At 43.7% G+C, this 21618-nt stretch overlaps 1 protein-coding gene across 1 annotated transcript in view; it reads left to right on the top strand.

Annotated features, from left to right (window-relative positions):
- Nucleotides 1-9393: 9393 nt before the first annotated feature.
- Slc39a10 (solute carrier family 39 member 10) overlaps nt 9394-21618 on the top strand; it is a 106182-nt gene continuing 93957 nt past the window's right edge. Inside the window, exon 1 of the mRNA XM_057758625.1 lies at nt 9394-9411. The gene's annotated coding sequence lies outside the window, so the exon portion shown is untranslated. The remainder of the gene's footprint in view (nt 9412-21618) is intronic.

The following is a 21618-nucleotide window of genomic DNA, read 5'->3' as shown; positions in this document are numbered from 1 at the left end:
TATGCATAAATATACAACCGCAACTTTCTCAGATTACTTGTATGTACACGGTTTCAGGGCTGACCAGTTGGTATTGGGTAACCAATTAGGAGACTCAACCCCGAGGAACACTCTTTCCCCTAGCCATTAGTTCCCTGTAGCTCTTTGACTAGGTGAGTGGCCCAAGGAGTTTTCTGCCTTCCACATCAGCATGGCTGTCAGGGTCGTGTTTGTTCAGGTCTTCCTTAAGCATCCCTATTGCTTTGTTTTATTTTGAGACGGGTGTCACTGTGAAGCTCTGGATGACCTTGAACTCACAGAGATCCACCTAGATCTGCTTCCTGAGTGCTAGGGCTAAAGGCGTGTGCTACCACACCTGGCCACAGCCATATCATTAAAGTATCATGGGTGGAGTGCCCCTATTGTTTCTAGGAGACAGTCTCACCGCAGATTTCCTTCTCATCTGGTCGCCGAAATCTTTCTGCCTCTCTTTCTTGATGTTTCCAGGAATTGTGTTGTAAATGTACTCACTAGGGCTGAGCACCCAAGGGTCAGTTGCTCTCTACATTTTGACCAGCTATGGTTTTCTGTCAATGGTCTCTGTTGTAAAGAGAAAGCTTCTTCAGTGAGGGGTGGGTGCTGTACTCATCTGCAGTATAAGGGTTAGTATTTAGAATACTTAGGAATGATGCTCATTCAGTGACGTAATGATGTGGGATTCTCCTCTAAGATCTCCTCACTATCCCTGAAGTTGGAAGTTTCCACTCCAAAGCATGACCCCTGTCCTCCACTGAGAAGGGGACATCCACTTGGAGAGTTGTTGGTTACCACTAAATCTGAGTGCCACCAATGTTCCCTGAACGGCATCTTTCCACACTGGCCATTGTTGTGGATCAAAGGTGTCAAGTCTAGGACGATTGGTAGCCTCCCTCCCTTGGAAGTTTTCACAGACTCTGCTGATCGAATGATGATGGCAGCTACTTACTCAAAGAACTCAAGAAACTGGTCATCAAAAGAATACATAATCCAATAAAAAAGAAATGGAGTACAGACCTAAACAGAGAACTCTCAGCAGGTGAATCCAAAATGACTGAAAGACACTTAAGGAAATGTTCAACATCCTTAGTCATCAGAGAAATGCAAATCAAACAACTCTGAGATTCTATCGTATACCTGTAAGAATGCCAAGATCAAAAACACTGATGACAGCTTCTGCTGGAGAGGATGTGGGGTAAAGGGAACACTCCTCCATTGTTGATGGTAGTGCAAACTTGTAAAACCACTTTGGAAATCAGTATGGCAATTTCTCAGAAAATTAGGAAACAACCTTCCTCAAGATCCAATAATACCACTTTTGGGTACATACCCAAAGAATGCTCAATCGTGCCACAAGGACATGTGCTCAGCTATGTTCATAGCAGCATTATTTGTCATCGCCAGAAACTGGAAACAACCTAAATGCCCTTCAACCAAGGAATGGATAAGGAAATGTGGTACATTTACATAATGGAATACTACACAGCAGAAAAAATAATGACATCTTGAATTTTTCAGGCAAATGGATGGAGTTAGAAAACATCATTTTGAGTGAGGTAACCCAAACCCAGAAAGACAATTATCACATGTGCTCACTCATAAATGGTTTTTAAACATAAAGCAAAGAAAAGCAGCCCAAAAATCACATTCCCGGAGAACCTGGACAACAATAAGGACCCTAAGAGAGATGCACATAGATCTACATGGGCAGTAGAAAAACAAGATCTCCTGAGTAAATTGGGATCATGGGGACCTTGGGTTGAAGGGGAGGGGTAGGCAGGGAGGGAAGCAAAAAAAAAAAAAAAGAACTATGGTCCACAACATTCATCAAATATCTGTAGAATTCTCCACTTAGCCTCGTGCCAGGACATTCCTTGAGTCCTAATGACAACCCCTAGAGGCACTTGCCCTGCTTCAAGAGTTAGTTTATTATAGACGTATATATTTAGCATGTTTGTCAAAGGATATCTATGATATGCACATTTCCTGATAAGAGGAAAATTTTGCATCTTTCCTGTATTTTGTCCTTGGGACATCTATAGTCCCTGCATTTGGATGCTAACATTAATCAATACTTGTTTTCCTTACGTAAGGCTTTTGCTCCAAGATATCAAAACACATTATGAACATTACCTCATTAATCACGAAGCATCCCTTCAAGGAAGGCATTTTCAACTGTGTTTCAAAGGAATAGAGTCTAGGCCAGAGAGCTAAGTCTCCTCCTTCAGGGTTTGCATGGATTAATGGGTTTTTATGTGCTGACTTTCTGAGTTCAGTAAAGTTCATGACACAGGCTCTCTGGGTTGTCTTCACTAAGAGAAGGCTTGGTACTTTTTAACAAAACGCAACAAGCAAAATGGGGCGGAGGTCCCATTTGGATGAGAGGAGAGAGGTGGTAATCTCTTCGTCTCAAGGGATTTACCTTTCCGCATTAAACAGTTACAAAAGGAATAGAAGTTAGGGCATAGGAAGAGAGAAAGCCACACTGTCGATTAAAGTTTATTCCTCTTAAGATGCCGGGAATTTTCATAGGGGTGGTTTAAATGAGACGATGACTAACCTATGGAACTTTATGAGTGACACTCAAGGTTTACTCACCCGGCCGTGAGGGCAGTAAGCTAAAAGTTATGCTCGAATTGATAGAGAGTCGTGTGAACATGGAAGCCAGTCTGATGGATCCCCCAGGTTCCACTGCCGAGGCCTGTCTGATAAGCAGGGGCCAGGGCCGGAAATGTCTGACGTCACCACATGGCAGAGCCACGTGGCACCAGCACTGTGGGTCGCAGGACTGGGTGCCTGGCATTCTGGCCCAGTATAAAGAAGGTTATCTACAGAACGGCTCAGACAGGCAAAGAGAGACCCAAGAACAGCTCTGCGGCATTTTCTTCAGGCTTGAAGTGAGGCCGGCTACAGACTCACAGTGGATCCCACCCACGTCTCATTCTCGTCTCCTCTCGTGTGAACCCACCAAGGGTGGGAACGTATCTCACACTGAGATGCGATTCCGGGATCTTCCTCCTGACGTTCTGGGGCCTTAATAGCAAACAGCTACCGTGACTTCCTCTCGTTACAGTTTGGGGCAGAGTACTGTGGCTTCAGAGAGAGCAGGGAGTATGGGAAACAGAAAGACATTCCATAACTAAAACCCCTTCTCTTGCTTTGTCCCTCAGTCAAGAGTGACTTTTGAAGTAGCAGAGATCAAACAACAGCACACATACTTTTCCAGAAAGAATTACTATTTTCTTTTTCATTTCAAATACTAGAATAGAAGAAATTTTAAGAAATAATAACAATGTGGAAAATGCTGTAGGCTTTAGTCAGGAGAACTAATTTGCTTTCCGTAGCAACGAAATTAGATGTGCCTGTCTTCCATGCTAAAAGAGTGGAGCTTGGTAGCACACATAATGTCCACGTTAATTCCAGTGTGTCCAAGGGTTTCTCCTCGTTCTTCCCGTTTCAAGCTGTGCAAAATTATGAACGCTCAAGTACGTGTATCAGAAAACAACACTGCACCGTGCTTAGCACGAAAGCTTGTTACGGTGACACGCGATCAGTATCTCTGGCATTGGAGGGACACCGTCAAGGTAACGGCACCAATGTGAAGTACGCACGCGCACACTTGGATGCCTTCAGACAAGACCAGACTTTGGGCGTTCTGCTTCCTGTAGGCTTGCCATTACAAAATGAGGCAAGTTGCCAGCGCTGTGCACCCCTTGTCCCGCTACGGGGTGTCTCCTGGCGATTTCACAAAGGCTCTGCTGTGCTCATGAGAAAATAAAAGTACGCAAAGCCTGCTCCACCACTCCAGCCCCAGCTTATCCACCCTGATGGGATATTTTCAGTAATTTGCTGTCAGACTCTAAACTGCTGCTCTCCCCACCCCTGGGGTAGCTTGTTGTTAATTACAACAAACTTATCCTGTTAAATCTTTTAGGTCCCTTACAGTTTTCCTGGACCCCAGAGATATTTGTACCAATCTAAATCTGAAGGTTTGCTTCCAAAATTTAATTTAATTCATTTGGACACTTTATAAGCCACTGATTAGTGCTAAAAGTACAGGGGACCTTGTTAATTACACTTTTCATTTCGGTGGTTTGGGAGACTATCAAGGCAGAGCCTTTGAACTCCCTAAAAATGGAAGCCTTGCCACAGAATCATAGAATGGAATCATTTTAGATCCAGGAGACATGGCCACGTCATCCGTGATGGGTCTCTTGCGCTATGAGATGAAAACTTTCCATATGATGGTTTTCTAAATATGTCATTCTCTTTGGAGAAAGTAATTGGAGCATATGCTCCAAACTTGAAAAGGCGCACAACACCGAACCATGAGCAATAAATCTTTGCTTCCTGCCATCCTGGAGAAAACCACCACTACAGGTTCCGATGATTTTTCCAGAGCTGTGCAATTCGTACGCTGACATCCTTTCCGTCGGAGCTTGAACCTGGCAATGCCCAAGAAGACATAAATTAATCACGTTTTCTAATTATCATAAAGTAATAGTGAGTTTTATTAAAAACAGGATCTCAAGTTGCCCCGCTCACTGTATAATAGAAACAGAACTTGAACTCCTCACCCTCTTGCCTCTCCCTTTCCGGTGGTGGGACCGTAAATGTTTGTCAGCACTCCTGAGTCTGCGGTGCTAGGGCTGGAATCCAGGTCTGTCGCCTGTTGGACAAGCAAACACTCCCTAGCGGGTTACAGCCTTAGTCCCACAGGATCATCTGACTTCAGTCACTTACCTGGGCAAGTTCATTAAGGCAGTCCTAACATTCTCCATTTATCTGATGGAACTACAGCGGCCTGCCAGGTAGGAGCATCAGGCTTAGGTAAGGTGACACACCAAAGATCCAGGCCTGGGCCATGTATTGTAAGGACTTTCAAATTCAAATGTCTCATGGAGGTAGCCCTTGTGGTGGTTTGGATGGAAAACTGCTCCCGTTAGTTCACACATTTGAAGACCCACTCCGCAGATGATGGCGCTATCCGGGAAGGGTTGGTGGTGCGGCTTCTCTGAAGGAAGTATGTCCCTGGGGAAGGGCTTGGAGATTTTGTAGCCTTACCCCACCTCGAGGTTGTTCTCTCTGCTTCATGTCTACAGTTGAAGATGTGTTCTCTCAGCTCCCCAAGCCAGCTGTCTGATGCCACACCTGCCTGGCCTTTACGGAACCTCTCTCTGCAACCGTAAGTCCAAAGGAACTCGCTTCTTCCTTGGTCATGGTATTTTATCACATCATGGAAAAGTTAATAACGCATAAATGCGGGTGTCCGAAAAATCTATATGATAAATATGTGCCACGTTGTCTGTTTACTCCATCCAAACTTTGATTAAGTTTATTGGTTTCTTCTTTATTTGGCTTATTACACATCATTGATACTTCTCTTTTAATGTTCTTAAAGACTACTACACACAGCCTGAAAGGCTGATGGCTCCCTAAAATATGCTACTTTCAAAGATTTTCTACAGATAATATTGTGGTGGGATGAATGTTCAGTGCCCCCCATGGTCTTGGGCATTAGAATACTTGATCCTGTGGGACCCTGAAGTCCAATCAACCAAGAGACCACTCTCACACAGCAGTTGATGTAAAAGCAAGAGGATTTAATACTGTTGTGACAGGGTCTTTCAGCATTCGATAAGTCAAAAGACCCCGAATGACTGTTACAAGCTATTTTTAAAGCAAAAAGCCATAGAAACGAGGGTGGAAACTCGGGGGTTGTTCTTCAACTATTGGGATTGGCTGATTCAAAGGGCTATTAACAATGATTGGTCTGAGCCCGGGCTGGAGAGTGGGTGCCAGATCAGGTGAGGTAAGAGGAAACATTTGAGGGTTACTTTGACCCCTTCCCAAGGACTGAGTCAGAACATCTGTGGGTTATCTTGCCCAATTCCAGGAATGGAGCTCTATTTGGAGAACACTCACAAGGACTCGGGGATGGAGAGTCCCCAAATTCTAATACGTGCAGGTGCAGTTGTTAGGTTCGGGGCGGGGGAGCACTAAGGCTGAGAAGCCTCAGATGGCCTCAGAGTTCTACAGTCCCTAGTTAGTGGCACTGTTTTTGTAGGTTTAGGGGGTGTGGCCTTGCTAGAGGAAGTACATCTCTCGAGGTGGGCTTTGGGAGTTTAAAGACAGGCAGCATTTCTGTTTTCTCTCCCCTTAGCTTCCTGCCAGCAGCTCAAGCTATGATCTCTCATTTTCCTGCTCATATTTCCCTACCTTATGGTCTCTCATCCATCTGAAACTGAAGGTCAAACAAACTCATTCTTCTAGAAGTTTCCCTGGTTGTGGTGTGTTAGCATACCGTCGAGAAAGTAAGAAAAAAGGGAAGCTTTGCTGATACACGTGATACATGACAGGCACCACGATGGGGGCGGTGCTAAGAACAGACTGACTTTGGGTTGATTAATTCCTAGTGATATTTTTGGGGCTCTGGAGAAAGCCAGGAAATCTGTAACACATTTCCATCGAAGGTTTCAGTTACAAGTGAAAGAAAATCTAACCAAATAGTTTAAATGATTAATTGCCAGGCCCACAAGTCTAGGGATCTTAAGACAACCTAAGACTCTAGAGTATCGCTGCTTCTTTTTTTTTTTTTTTTTTTTTTTTTGGTTTTTCGAGACAGGGTTTCTCTGTGGCTTTGGAGCCTGTCCTGGAACTAGCTCTTGTAGACCAGGCTGGTCTCGAACTCACAGAGATCCGCCTGCCTCTGCCTCCCAAGTGCTGGGATTAAAGGCCTGCGCCACCACCCGCCCGGCCTTGCTGCTTCTTTATTTCCATTGCTACATGCTGCTACTTCCGTCCTGGACCTTTGCCCCTAACAACAGTGAGAAGCAACCCCAGCCCCAGACTTCCTAAGTCATAGCTCACAAAGCGGTGAAGACCTTGAAATGAATTCTATGGATGAGAGAGGAATTTTCTCTCTCAAACACTTGAGTGATTGTCTCTTTAACTTCACTGTTCCTAATCAACTCGGATGTGTAACCCTGGGTCAGAGGGAAATACAATGTTGCTCTCTAAGGCATGATTATTAAAGTTGTCCACTGGAGGTGACGTTTCAACCTGGCCTCACTGGAAAACAGAATATTTAATGAAGAGTAGGAATGTTTATGGCAAGGAAGGATTCTCAGGCTTCTACTAGAGCCCTGACTTCTACTTCTTTTGGCTTATGGTTTCCACGCCAGGCTCATGGGCTAGCTCTATGTGCAAGGTGTCGGATACACACATGGCCAAGACTTGACATGGACAACTCTCATCGCTGTGAACTTTAAACTCAGTTCCTCCAATTTCCAGCACCAATTGTTTTGATGGCTGGTAAGATGTTCCCAACAGAGTTCTGTGACTGGCTTGATCTGGCCTGGAGACAGATTCCTGGAGCTGGACTTTAAAGGCAATAAGCAGGCATGGGACAAAGACAAACCCATTGGATACTAAGTATGTCTCCTCAGAAGAGAAACAGCTCCTCTTAGGAGCTGTGGGCAGAAAGGCGTGTTGCTTTAACACAGTTCCAGTGGCGAAAATGATAGGGGAAAAAAATCTAAGCCAATTTAAAGCTTAAGAAACAAAATGTCACCGTGATTAAAAATTAGACCCTGTGGCGACTCAGATTTGGGCTTTAATCACCATATTGACTTCTAATCTCTGACATTCATTTCACAGACCACCAAAACACTTCTTTTGGGAGAGATATTATAGAAGAAAATTAAGTTCTAATCAAATGTAGATCCTAAAAAGATATTAATCAAGCTTCATATATCCCAGATGGTAAAGCGTCAAAGCAAAGATTACCACTTCCTCAAAATCGTTCCAAACACTGGAAGGGAGCCTTAGGCCAAAGGACTGTGGATTTCAGGCCATCCTTAGCCACCTGCCAACTCTGAACTTCATGAGACACATGTGTCCAAAAAGCAAAAACCGAAAGGAGTAACACAACACCACCGGAGACTTTCACTTCACGCAATCCATTTTCCTCTCCTGATTTCCAGCAGGATGTAGAGAGCCCCTCTGCCGTCTAGCCCATCAGAGCTATTCACTGGAGAGAGGTTTTGAGCTCTCCACACCTGCTTTTCCACTGGGTAAAGAAGCGCTGTGTGGTTTTTGCAGAAGCCCAACTACATCCCTACAGAAGCTAAAGAGGCAAATCTGTCCCTTCCCTCTCTTCTGATGTGCCCGGGATCTTGGACCTGAGTAGCCACTGGACTGGGCACTATTTAAATGTGAAGTAACTCAGAAAAGGCTCCATCAGTCCCTAGAAACCTGGAAGAGAGGGTACCAAAACTTTTTTCCCTGAGTCATAGATATCATACTGACCCTTTTCTGATGGTCTCTATACTTAAAAGCTCAAGACTCCTACATATTCTTTTGAGATAAAGTACTTTTAAAATAAAGTTAAAACAACAACAAAGAAATACAGAGGGCCAGGAATGTGGCTCTACAGTAGCTTGCAAAAGGTGCTGCCAGAAAACAAAGAAGTTCCAGGGATGGTTAAAAGTCTGACACAATTGATGCTTAAAAGAAAGAAAATGTTAAAGGCATTGGGGAAGAATCTGCAGTTAATACATCAGCTCAGTAAGGCCTTCCCGTTGCTCCACGGCTTTGATTTGTGGGAATGTTGGGTGTGTCATTTCCACACGCCTTGCACCTATCCCAGCACGCAGATGACCATCGAAGGGGAACAAGCACAAGGACTCGAAGCTGGAGACTGTGATAAGCGTTTCTCTGCACTTCAGGCAAAGGCTTCAGCTTGCTGTTTTTCTCAGACAGCTGAAATATTCCCACTGAGCTTAAACCCAGAGATCTGAAGGCACGAAAGTGTCTCATTTTCTTAAATGTACCTAGAGCAAAAAACTGAGCCATTGTGAACAGTTAACAAAAAGACTCTATGGGGCTGTAGAAACCTTACAAAGTAGACAGATTGTTGGTCTTTCTCTAAAAATAAAAAACCACCTGCCCTGTCTGTTTATCAAACAGATGAGAAATGGTGGGGAAATCTTTCCCTCAGGGAATATTCCTGCAGCCAACCACAGAGACGGCTATGGCACTTTGAAGAGGCTTTGGGACAAGAAACCAGGTCTTCTCCAAACAAAGCAAAGATGGTTTCCTCCGGTCCCTATTTTAATTTACTCTTTGAACTCCCAACAGTTTGTTTATTGTTATTGTTAGTATTTTCAGTTTGGCATGGATTCTTTCAAAGGTTATCTTGGTTCCCCTTTTTGAAGTCTTTTTCTTTTGAAAAAAAAAAGGAAGAAAAAGAAAAAGTTTTGTTGACTCTGGTTTCTCATGTGCCCCACCTCTCCACCACTGCCCCTGGGGGATGTGGCCTGGAGAGCATCCTTAGTCTGACCCCAGCTGCGGACTGGATGGGAGGGCACTGAAGCTGGGACGTGGAGATCTGAGGTAGGTGCAGCAAACACCTTATCTCAACAGAAGCATGACTAGATGCGCGCCCGGAATGGAGTTTCACATGCTGAGCATCCTCGGCTCTTCTCTGTTGAGACAACACGATTCGGTTCTATTGGTACATCTCCTGTCTATCAACGCAGCTCATCTCTTTCAATTGTACAGTCTTTATCTGCGGTATTCATCTCTATTAATGGGATTCATCATTGTCAGTATAGCTCATCTCATCTCTATCAACATAAGTCAAGCCTATCAATACTAATTATCTCTATCAGTACTGAACATCTGCAATACTCTAACACATCCCTGTGCATAAAACTCATTTCTGTTAATATAGCTGACCATTACCGATATAACCCCTTCTGCCCATCAACTTGTCTCTCGCAATCTTAACTCTCTCAGGAAGATTTTTCTGTCTTATGCACACGACTCGGGGGACGCGTCCGTGCTCACCCAGTGACTTCTATGTGAATAGTTGGTCATAAGTTGGTCACTCATCACTAGAGGGCATTGTGCCGTGTTCCTTGACAACGTAGCTAAGTTGGCAGGGTGACAGCTTGCTGTATCTTTCAGCATTTTTTTTTCCTTTGGTAGAATCGTGAGACTCCAGATCTGACGCTGGACCTTAAAACATAGCGCAGTGGTGGGGTGTGTGCCCTCAGGTCAGTCTCTGGCAGAAGAAAATATTAATAAATGAGTCTGGATATTTGTTCCTTAGGAATTTTAGAGGCTTCACTCCATGAAATGTACTGCTTCTTTGAGATTACTTTTTCTCCTCAATGTATTTTCCTCGGCCGTAAATGCCATATATATTAATCCTAAAACAATTAATGGATTCTTTATTTAAGTTTGATTTTCCAAGTCCTGTATATAAATATTTACTTAGAGACCTTACAGATTGTGTGTGTGTGTGTGTGTGCATGCGTGCATGCACATAATCACTATATGTGTGACCTGTGTGTGTGTGCCAGGGATGGAGTTCGGAATCAGGTGATGCTGGGAATTGTAAACACATTATATCAATGCTTCTGGCACTAGGAAATAAGATAAAGCTCAGTACATGTAGGTTGTCTATCTGATAAGCAGGTATATATACATATACACATATGAAGGTATAAACATATATAAACATGGTTAAGCCATATGCATGCAATAACATTAAAATGATCAGCTAATGTTTCCATAAACATGAAATTCGTTAAGGAGTATAGCAGCTATAAATAAAACTGGTTTAAATGTATGTTAGTGAAAAGTCTTATTTTCTTGCAGATATGACAGCAGTTTGATCGTTTTAATCTGTTGTATTCCAGTAGACCCAATAATGCTGAATAATGTATTCTAACATCTAAATTATCAATAGGGCATAGCCATTTAAAATTAGAATAAAACTTAGGACCTTAAAATCTGTAGATAATAACTGATCAAAATGTACTATTTGGGGTCAGATGGTGGTGGCGCACGCCCTTAATCCCAGTACTCGGGAGGCAGAGGCAGGCCGATCTCTATGAGTTCAAGACCCGTCTGGTCTACAAGAGTTAGTTCCAGGACAGGCTCCAAAGAAACCCTGTCTCAAAAAAGCAAAGGGGAAAAAAGTACTATCTGGAAGGAGGCTAACAAGATTAATGACAGGTATATATTAATGAGAACTGATAGATAAAGATGAATGTCTGGATTGTGAATAGCTTCTCATGGCATTCCATACTGAATCGTTACCTAAAGATTATAATATTAGGTCTAAGCATATAGTTGAACAGTAGAGTGGCTGTTTATCATTTGTAGAGACTTGTTTTCAATCCTCGGTACTAAATTAAATTAAATTAAAATTTTTAAGCAATGATATTGATCTTCTATTTTCATGTAACATCTGAAAAGATGTTTCTGTTTCAATTTGCCGTTTAATTTTTGGTGTGTTCACTTATCCACTCAACAAGCATTGATTGACTCTCTTAGAATTCAGTACTAGAATCTCAAAGACAAATAGCATACTAAATTTGCCACCGCGAAAACTGTTAATCTATTATTTCTTTTTCAACATTCATGAAGAGCATTTGAGAACCACAGAGAGGAAGGGAGGAAGGGCAAAGAAAGGAGACAGGAAAGGGTTCAGGGGATTACCTCTGGCAGAGTTCAGGCTATCATTCTGGACCTCCATCATGGCACCTCAAATGATATTGCATGAAAGGATCATAAAGAAGACCCATAGCCAGGCGGTGGTGGTGCATGCCTTTAATCCCAGCACTCAGGAGGAAGAGGCAGAGGCAGAAGCAGGCAGATCTCTGTGAGTTCGAGGCCAGCCTGGTCTATAAGAGCTAGCTCCAGAACAGGCCCCAAAGCTACAGAGAAACTCTGTCTTAAGAAACCAAAAAATAAAAAAAAGAAGACGCATAAGGGTTCCCCAGCACAAGCCCTGGATTGGAACTAGGAGGATGAGGAGCCACAGGGGTTGCATTGCCTCTGACTCTGCTATCTGGGGACTTTGCCATCTGCTGTATTACTGCTTTAAGCTGTGTTTGTAGTATAATGGAAACTGAAAGACAGCCACCAACTGGTAATCAAGTCCCTCCGTATATCGGTACAGTCATGCCTGCAACAGTCACATCCCAAGAGATGAGAAGAGCAGCTTCGATTCATTCTCCTTGTGAAAAATAAAAAAAGAAAGAAATGCCTCTACTTATTTCGAATGATGGGTCATTCTAGATTATTGGCTGTCAAGCGTGAGCTGTGAAAACCTCGGAAGGCTAGACACAAAAGTCATAACAATATTTAGTAGGGTATTCCTTTCTTGAATTGACCTTCATTTTTGCTAGTTGAAGACTTGTTTTTCTTTTTATCTAAAACGTCATTCCAAGGCAACAGATATTATAAAAATGACCTGTGCATACTTGCGCAGAAGGGGTCTCTTGCGGAATTATGCTTCAGCAAGTTCAAGCCCCAAAGCCCTTGAACTTCTCACCTTCTCACCATGCATTTGTGAGAAAGGGTGTCAGCTACGGAAGCAGACCGTCCACACTCAGCCAAGGGCCTTCCCAGAAACAGGTAGAGATTTAAAAGAAATTAGTTTGGGGCAAATGTACTGGAGTCTTCTCCCTAACTATAAAATCTTGGCCACTCTTTAGCCGCATATGACAAACGATCCAAGATGCCCGTAACGATCTCAAAGCATCTGAATGCTACTCCCTCCTAAAATGACTAAGTGTATTTCCTTTAACTTGTATTTTGAAACAAAAACAAGGTTTACCACTTTGAAGAAACCACAGGAAGCCATATGGTCCCACCCAAAGTTCCTGAAGGCAAACTGTCCTCCTGGGGAAGAAGGTTCAAGGTGTTTTTAAGAGCAGAGCTTTCTTGTTCCCCCGCACATTAACAATGGCGCTTCCTGTTTTGACCTCTAACTATACGGAGGCTATCAAGAAAGCCAATCGTGGACTTGTCCTTTCTGCACAGTAAAACCCGTTATAGTCTCGCTCGTGGTGTGTATAGAGTTCAAATAAAGATGGTCACTGCACGGTTCTCCCAAGGTTGTGTAAATACCTACAGCAAGCCCACAAAGGATTCAGTAATGTATAGTACCCTAGCCATGAGCTGAGCGTCGGTTCCAGTTGAGTGTGCAGTATTCCTTATCTGAAGTGGATTGAGGCTGCTTGCTGCTCTCCAGGGCCTGTGTTTTATTAAAGCTATACCACCCTCAATGGGTTAAGACTCAGTGGTTTCTCCCTTCTGTCTTAATTCTTCCTTTTCTTTATTCTATCCATTGATGTGTGTTTTCAGGCAAGGTTTTCTTAGTTGCTGTTGGCCTTGAATTCTGCCCCAGCCCAGGTTATGCCAATACGCCCGATTAAGCTACCTCCTATGGGGAAAGGGATAAAGTTACAGAGAGAAAGACAAAAGGTAGGCTAGAGGAAAGGGAAGAAACGGGGAGAAAATATAGAAAAAGAATGAAAAAACTATCCATCCAAATAAAAAGAAACTGGTTATTACAGTCAATAGAAAAAAAATAACTTTCTCATTAAATGACTTTCTTTTCTTCTTAAATATAACGTGTAAATTACTGGAAATGTGTTTAACTTGAGTTAAGTCTGCACAGATATGTAAATGTTTTATAAGGCTGCTTCGTTTAAACTACTTCAGTAATTGGGATAAACACAATAAAAGCAAAATCCTTCAGGTGCTTTGTTTCGTATTGTTGCTAACGGCTTACATGTGATTTACTTTAAAAATTTAAAAAACCATCTGCTTCAGACAGATTCCCAATTGCTACCCAGACCAAACGATTCTGCACGATAAAGCATCGCTACGGCAGGAGATAAGCCAGACACCTCGAAGCGCAGGATCTGTGGAGCCATCTAGCTAACAGCAGCTTGCAAAGTCTGGAATCTGTGTGACGACGGGGTGAGCAGATGTTGGAAGATATCAGGAGGAGATCTGAGGGAAGCAAAGATAATTAGGAAAGAGCGCTTTTAGCCGAATGCATTCTGGGATGGAAGGAAGTGTTTGATGCCACAGGCTTTCTGATGCAGTGATTACGATTTTTGATTAGGAGTCCTAAAAAAAAATTGTGGCTCTGAAAGAAACAGCAACTCTCCAAACCAAGGTTTGCCCTCCTCCCATGGCAGTGAACAACCGACTTGATCAAATGATTTTACTGCGAAAATTATCATTGGTAGGTGATTGTTTTGTTTTGTTGAAAAAGAAAGAACTCTGTATAGCCCAGGCTATCTCCAAACTCTTTATATAGCTAAGGGCCAAGGACCACCTTAAACTTACGACCCCCTATTTCCAACAACCTTCTCGGTGTTGGGGTGATAGACCTCTTCACCTGGTTTACATGGTGCCAAGAATTTACCCAGGGCTTTGAACACGCTGGACAAGCGTTCTACCAGCTGAGCTTACACCCTCAGCCCAGAGGCATAGAGGTGAAGTTCCTTCTTAACCCAAGGATAATCTCGTGTCCTATGAAATTTGGTGAAATTATAAAGTAAGATTTGAAAGCTCAAGGATAAATGATCTTCACTAAGAAAAAACGAGCACAGACACGCAGACGCTAGGAGGACAAATAGACCCTGAAAAGGAATCACAACATGGAGAAACAGCTGTAGGTAAATCTCCCATCCAACCCTGGACTTAAGACATTGCCACCAAGGCCATGCCAAGGATTTTAAATGTCTCTATGGCACAGCTTTGTACCGCCCTACTTGGAAACGTTTGAAGTTGACGTCACTCAAGTCAACCGTGAGCAATGTTCAATGGGTGAGTGCGTCCAGGGTTAGGTACTATTTTGTTGAAGACACAACTTGAGTTATTACAGAGCAAAAAAAACTGATTCCTAAGGCAGAGGCAAGCCGATCTCTGTGTATTTGAGGCCAGCCTGGCCTACACCGAAAACCCCAAGAAAAGGAGAAAGGAAAAGGGAAAGAAAAACAAAAACAAGAACGAAATACCCCAGGAAAAGTTTTGTTGGCCTTGATTATGAGATTCACGTGCTTTGACCCTCTCTCTCTTTCAACGCCCTTTCTGAGTTCTTGGCTGATTAGCAAGCATAGCAGCTGCTAAGCCTAGTAAGGGAGATAATGTGTCACATAAAAATGCTTGTTGGTGTGAAAGGAGTCAGTCCTTTGAAGCCTTCAGCGTTAGGTAGGTCTAGGGTACTTCCAGCGTGATTTAATTTACTCTTCTTGTGTGTGTGTGTATGACACAGGGGTAAAGGCATGCCTGTTAAACTAGGAAGAGAGCTTGTTGGGTTGGTTCTTTTCTTGCACCAGGTGGGCTCCAGGGAGCAAATTCAGACTGCGAGCCATGGTGTCCAATGCCTTTACTCTCTGAACCATCTCACCTATCCAAGTCTGGGTTATTAAGAAACAGTTTCACATCAGGAGAACCGAAGCAGAGGTGGCTGATTCTTTGCTGTCTCACTAAGAGATGTTGAGTTTCGCCGCATGGTTTTCATAATCCATACAACCATAATTACAAGGAGTGAAATAAGGTAGAGATTGTCAATTTCATTTGCCTTCATCCTTTCTATGAGCTACAAGATTCCAGGATGATGCAGAATGTTGAGTGGATGACACCATTGTCAGGCAAGCGTTCCATAAAGCAATATACAAAAGAATTACGTGTGCTTTAACTTTCTCTGTATAGGAGAGTAAGGGTTGCCAGGGACTGAACCCAGGGCCTTCTGTATATCAAGCTAGTGTTCTACCACAGAGCTACAACCCTCAGCTGTTAACTCCGTGGAAAAACTTGTCAAATCAGATCCGATGGAAACAGCAACCAAACGTTTTCATTCCTCCTACGACATATAACTGTCTATCCAAGACAGTGGTCCGTGTGCATGCTGGTTTCCCCACATCACAATAATTTATACAGTAGATGCTTTGAAAGTAGTTAACAACTTGGCAAAATATTCATGCAGATCAGAAAAAAACTAGAAAATCATTAAACGAATAATATGTGCAAAATAGTAACGAGAAGGGTATGTTGCTGGCCATCACCTTATCTACTGAAATTGATCATTCATCCCCAAATGGTTGATTTACATTGTAGGTTATACTAGAAAAAAAAAAAGTCAAGACAAACTGGCGATTAAAACTTCCAGCATTAGGGTGGCAGAGGCAGGTGGAACTCTGAGTTTGAGGCCAGTCTAGTCTACAGAGTGAGTTTCCGGACAGTCAGCACTACACAGAGAAACTCTATCTCAAAAAACAAAAACAAAATCTGAGTTCAATTCCTAGGACCTACATAGTAGAAGCGGAGAAGCAGGTCTTACAAGGGGTCCCCTGACTTACTCTTCTAAGCCCTCATATAAAAAGAAAGAAAGGAAAACACAAGCCAAGCCTTGCGACAGCCACTTCAATTCAAATGCTGGAGAGGCAGAGACAGCGGGACCCCTGGGGCCTGGCTGCCTACTTGGTTGATGAGAGACCTGTCTGAAGGAGACATTCTGAAGACACCAAGATGGAGAACTGCTGAGGAACAGCAGCAGAGGCTGACCCAGCCTGGGCTCCATACAAAGACGTGCATCTGTGCACACACACCACATATGCGAAGAAATATATGCATTAAGACATGTTAAGGGCTGGAGAGATGGCTCAGCCGTTAAAGACTAGGATCACAACCAAAACTCTAAGACATGTTAAAAGCATGTGTAGCATTCATGATGCTGGCATTACTAGAAGAGTTAAAGATACAAAAACAAAGCTATGCTCCTGCATCAGTGTTTACCATTCCCTGAGGACTTCCTATTGAACAAAGAAAACGGGAAAAGTCTGAATCCTGCCTTCCACATCTCCCTTGACATTGCTCTATACTCTTTATTAGTTTTTTAATATTGCACCTTGAGATTAGCTATAACAAAGGTCCGATTTTAGAGATAAAAGAAAATGATTTGCAGGCCCAGGCAGATGGGTAGGCATTTCAGGTCAGTGCCAACTATGAAGCACACAGAGGGGTCCACTTCCTGGGTAGAAACTCCAGTTCCAGCTATGGGGAAGCTGAAGTGTGAATTAATTGTTGATTACAACCCTCTTCTAATTTCAGGCACTCCTGGCTGCCCAGTGTTGGGGGTACATGCCAAACTCAGATGTCCAAACTCTTCGTACAGGAAGTATATGATTGAAAGGGGGCTTCAGGGGAAAGATCCAAGAAAGGAGGGCAGGAGTGGTCATATAGGAATCCTCATAAATGTTTGTTTCCACTGAAACAGGGCAAGTATGTGAATCCGGTAAAATTAGTACCAGGGGTGCATCAGGAGTCGTAAGAGTTGTTAAGGTTACTTCTCCAAACTAGACTTTAGGTGCTATGCTAGGCAGGGTCTCAGGTTTACAGAATTATAAGGAGATTTTTCTTGTTATCAGTAGGGACAGTAGGGTAACCCTGGCTTGTGTGTGTGTGTGTGTGTGTGTGTGTGTGTGGTATATGTTTGTGTGTATGTGTTTTGGAAGTGGGGTATCATAGGGATCAAACCCAGGACAGTAGGGTAACCCTGCCTTGTGTGTGCATGTGTGTGGTGTGTATGTGTGTGTTTGTATGTGTGTGTATTGGGAGTGGGGTATCACAGGGATCAAATCCAGGACAGTAGGGTAACCCTGCCTTGTGTGTGCATGTGTGCATGTGTGTGGTGTGTATGTGTGTGTTTGTATGTGTGTGTATTGGGAGTGGGATATCACAGGGATCAAACCCAGGACAGTAGGGTAACCCTGCCTTGTGTGTGTTGTGTGTTTGTATGTGTGTGTTCATATGTGTGTATGTGTTGGTAGTGGGGTATCATAGGGCTCAAACCCAGGGTACTGAACATGTTAGGCAAACACTAACCTGAACCACATCCGTAGCCCTAGTAATGTGAGTCTCAGTCATGCTTCACGTCTGTTTTGTAGATGGTTAGTGGTTTCTGCATTTTTTCTTTAACACTGGTCTACTAGTTTTTCTGTCAAAAAAAAAAAAATGTGTGTGTTAAGTTGGGAGCGTAGCCCTAGCCCCTGGCCTGGGAGTTGCTTTGCTCTGGACTCCAAATCCCAGCATGCCAGGCCCTGACCCCTCCCTGGGGGGTGTCAGAATCAGTCCCACAGGGTTTTAAGGGGCCTCCTAGAGGAAGAACATGTGATTTTCAGGTCTGCATAGACTCCCTCCTGTCCTGTCTCCCTGCCATGCGCTCAGCCACCCAAGAGTGTCATCCTTAATAAAACGATGGATATTTTGATTTGGTTTGATTTGACCTAATTGGATTTCTTGGATCAGCAGAGCTGCTCTTATTCTTATCAATGTGTATGTCTGTTTAAGAATAGCCTGAGCTAGGGCTGGAGAGATGGCTCAGAGGTTAAGAGGTTAAGAGCATTGCCAGCTCTCCCAAAGGTCCTGAGTTCAATTCCCAGCAACCACATGGTGGTTCACAACCATCTGTAATGGGGTCTGGTGCCCTCTTCTGGCCTGCAGGTGTACACACAGATAGAATATTGTATACTAGCCTGGCAGTGGTGGCCCACTCCTTTAATCCCAGCATTTGGGAGGCAGAGGCAGGCGGATCTCTGTGAGTTCGAGACCAGCCTGGTCTACAGAGCTAGTTCCAGGACAGGCTCCAAAAACCACAGAGAAACCCTGTCTCGAAAAATCAAAAAGAAGAAGAAGAAGAAGAAGAAGAAGAAGAAGAAGAAGAAGAAGAAGAAGAAGAAGAAGAAGAAGAAGAAGAAGAAGAAGAAGAAGAAGAAGAAGAAGAAGAAGAAGAAGAAGAAGAATATTGTATACTAATAAATAAATATTGAAAAAAAATTTTAAAAAAAGGAGACCTTGCCTCAGAAAAGGGGGGATGTTGCTGGTTGCTGGTTGTTGTTGGTGGTGGAGGCTGCTTTGCACACCTTCAATCCCAGCATTCTAGAATAGAGGCAGGCAGATCTCTGTGAGCTCGAGGCCAGCTACCCCGCTACACAGTAAGACCGTCTCAAAAACAGCTAGGGGAGGAGGGGAGAGGTTGTCTAGTTAGGGAGATAACTCTGTCGGTAAAGACTTGCTTTCCAAGTATGGGAGACTGAGTCTGATCGCTAAATATCACATAAAAAAATCTGCTAGGAAAACAAAGACAGACGGATCTCTGGCATAGTGGCCAGTGAAAGACTGGCAATGCAAAAGAACACCGATAGCACAGGAAGAATGAAAAATGCACACACACACACACACACACCCATAGGTTCAGGTTGTTTAAACACTTGGTCCCTGATTGTTAGGCGCTGTTTTCAGAGGCCACGGAACCTTTAGCAAGTGAAGCCTGGCTGGAAAAAGCGCCACACGGGATGTTCCGCGTCAGCGTTTACGGCCACGCCCACTCCCAGTTCTCCTTCCGCTTTCAGTTTTGGGTTGAAGACGTCGTGACCTTTCCGTTTTCCTGACCTGGCCACAGCTTTCACGCCTTCCTCCTCGTGGATTCCGCTTCCGGAGCCATCAGCCAAAATAAACTCCTTCTTCCATCAATTGCATTTGGTCACGATAAGTTAACGCAGCAAGGAAAGGACCTAATGCAGAAGTCAGTGCTGGAAAGCAGACCTGCCGAGGTGAAGATTGTTTTCCATTTGCTTGGGTTTGCTGTTGAGTGTTTTTGTTTTGGAGGTTTGGGGGTTTTGTTTTGTTTCTGTTTTGTTTTATTGCTGTTTTGTTTTTTAATGTAGAATACTTGAGAATTTATAACTAGAAAAAACAGTCGAATTTCAGCAGGAGCTTGGAGCCAGTGCTGCTAAGAGTAACACAGAAAGGAGGGGCCCATCTTAAGTGGTTTCAGAGGGAGTGAGGTCTCTGTTAGGAACTGGGATAGAGGCCATTTTGTGACCCTTTGGCAGGGAATCTGGCTGCCTCCGGCCTGTGCCTCAAGAGCTTTCCTGATGCAAACTAAAAAGCAATGGACCAATTTCTTTCTCAAAAGAAACCTCCCAACAGTGTAACATTGAGGCTGTGGCATTGCTATTACTGCTTATTCTCATACAAATTTACGAAGAAAAGAGCAAGTGGGGTGGGCAGAAAAACAAAATGTAAAGGGGGCGTAGTGGTGTGGGGGAGAACACTAGAGACCTAGCCAGGCCGGGGCTGGTGGGGACTGTGAACTGTGGGGAAGATGCTTCCTGCTCGGCACTGGCCCTGTGTGAAGGGTGAGACCAGCCCAGGTTAAGAAAGGAGAAAGCCGCAGGGGTTGCTTGCTCCTAGAAAACAATCATTTCAACAAACAAAACCTGCTGCTAATGTGGTCAAAGGGGCCAGGATCCGTCTTGAGCTGGCAGCTACACCTGGCAGCGAGTGCCACCAGCCTGTCCCTGGCTTTTGAACTAAGTCTCTATCTTTTGGATTTACTAATGAAAACTTGGGGGCCAGATGCAGGGGTGAAAACCTGCTAGCTCAGAGAGGCAGAGAAGGCAGCTGGCTAACCAGCTCTCCTACGTCATCTGAAACAAAACTTTCCCCAGCAGGATGTTCCTCTCATCTACTTCCCCCTCCCCTTCTCTGTCTCTCTGTCTCTCTCTCTGTCTCACCTCCCGCTTTCCCCTTACTCTATGGTTACTTCCATCAACTGGTTGCTTGCTCCGCTTCTTGACCTATGGTTGATTTTATTTAAATAACAAAAATCTTATGGTTTACAGTATGTTCAAATAGCTTGCAACAAGAAGAGGGCATTGGATCCCTTGGAACTGGATTTACAGGCAGCTGTTAGCTACCACGTGGGTGTTGAAAATCAAACCCAGATCCTTGAAAAAGAAGGAGTGTTCTTTTTTGTTTTGTTTGTTTTATTTTTGTTTTTATTTTTCAAGACAGGGTTTCTCTGTGTAGCAGTCCTGGCTGTCCTTGAACTCACTTTGTAGACCAGGTTGGCCTGGAAATCACTGAGACCCATCTCCCTCTGCTTCCCAAGTGCTAGGAATAAAGGTGTGCTCTACCACCACCCGGCGAAGGCAGAGTTCTTAACTGCTGGGCCATCTCGTCATCCCAGGAGCAACGAACTTTATTGACTCGCGAATTTTTTTGTCTGCATTTGTTGAAAAGTCTAGATATCTGACATTTCTAGGTGTGCTAACTCAAGACTGGATGATGGGAAGAAGGTGAACGATATTGTGATATTGTTTGCTTCTGACTAGAAATCTGGCTTATGAACAAGTAAAAACTGACGAGGACCAGTAGGGTTCATAGATAGGATACGTCTACCCAAATTCCAATCCCTTTGCTGTGATAAACATACCTTTACAAAGTCACTTCAAGGGACAAGGGCTAATTTGATTTAAAGGTCTAGTGCAGTTTGGTCCATTGTAGCAGAAGTCAAGGAGATAGAAATGTATTCCGAATAGTCACACCCACATCTCCTGTCGAGAGTGCAGAAGAATGAACGCAGGTGTGCTTAACTACTCAGATGGTTTTCTTCAGTCGTCGACAATCCATGACCCAAACCCAGGGAATGGTGCAACCCGTAGCAGGGTCGGTCTCCCCTAAATAAGTGCAGTCCTGACGATGTCCCACAGACACGTCTGCAGTCCAGCCTGAGTCAGACGGTCCTTCATTGCGACTCTCTTCACAGGCCACTTTAGCTTGCGTCAAGTTGAGAATTCAAAGTTAGACATTCGAGAATATTATAAGAAAAAGTCAAAGCCTGTAACTGTGTCAAAGGAGACTCTAAATTAGAAACCCTGATATGAAAGCAGCTCAGAGTAGAACAGGGCTTGGGGACTTTCTAATGCAGAGCGTTTT

The sequence above is a fragment of the Chionomys nivalis genome, chromosome 26 (genome assembly GCF_950005125.1).
Source record: "Chionomys nivalis chromosome 26, mChiNiv1.1, whole genome shotgun sequence".
NCBI lineage: Eukaryota > Metazoa > Chordata > Mammalia > Rodentia > Cricetidae > Chionomys > Chionomys nivalis.
Note: the sequence above shows the minus strand (reverse complement) of the source record. Positions and strands in the feature narration are given on the sequence as shown.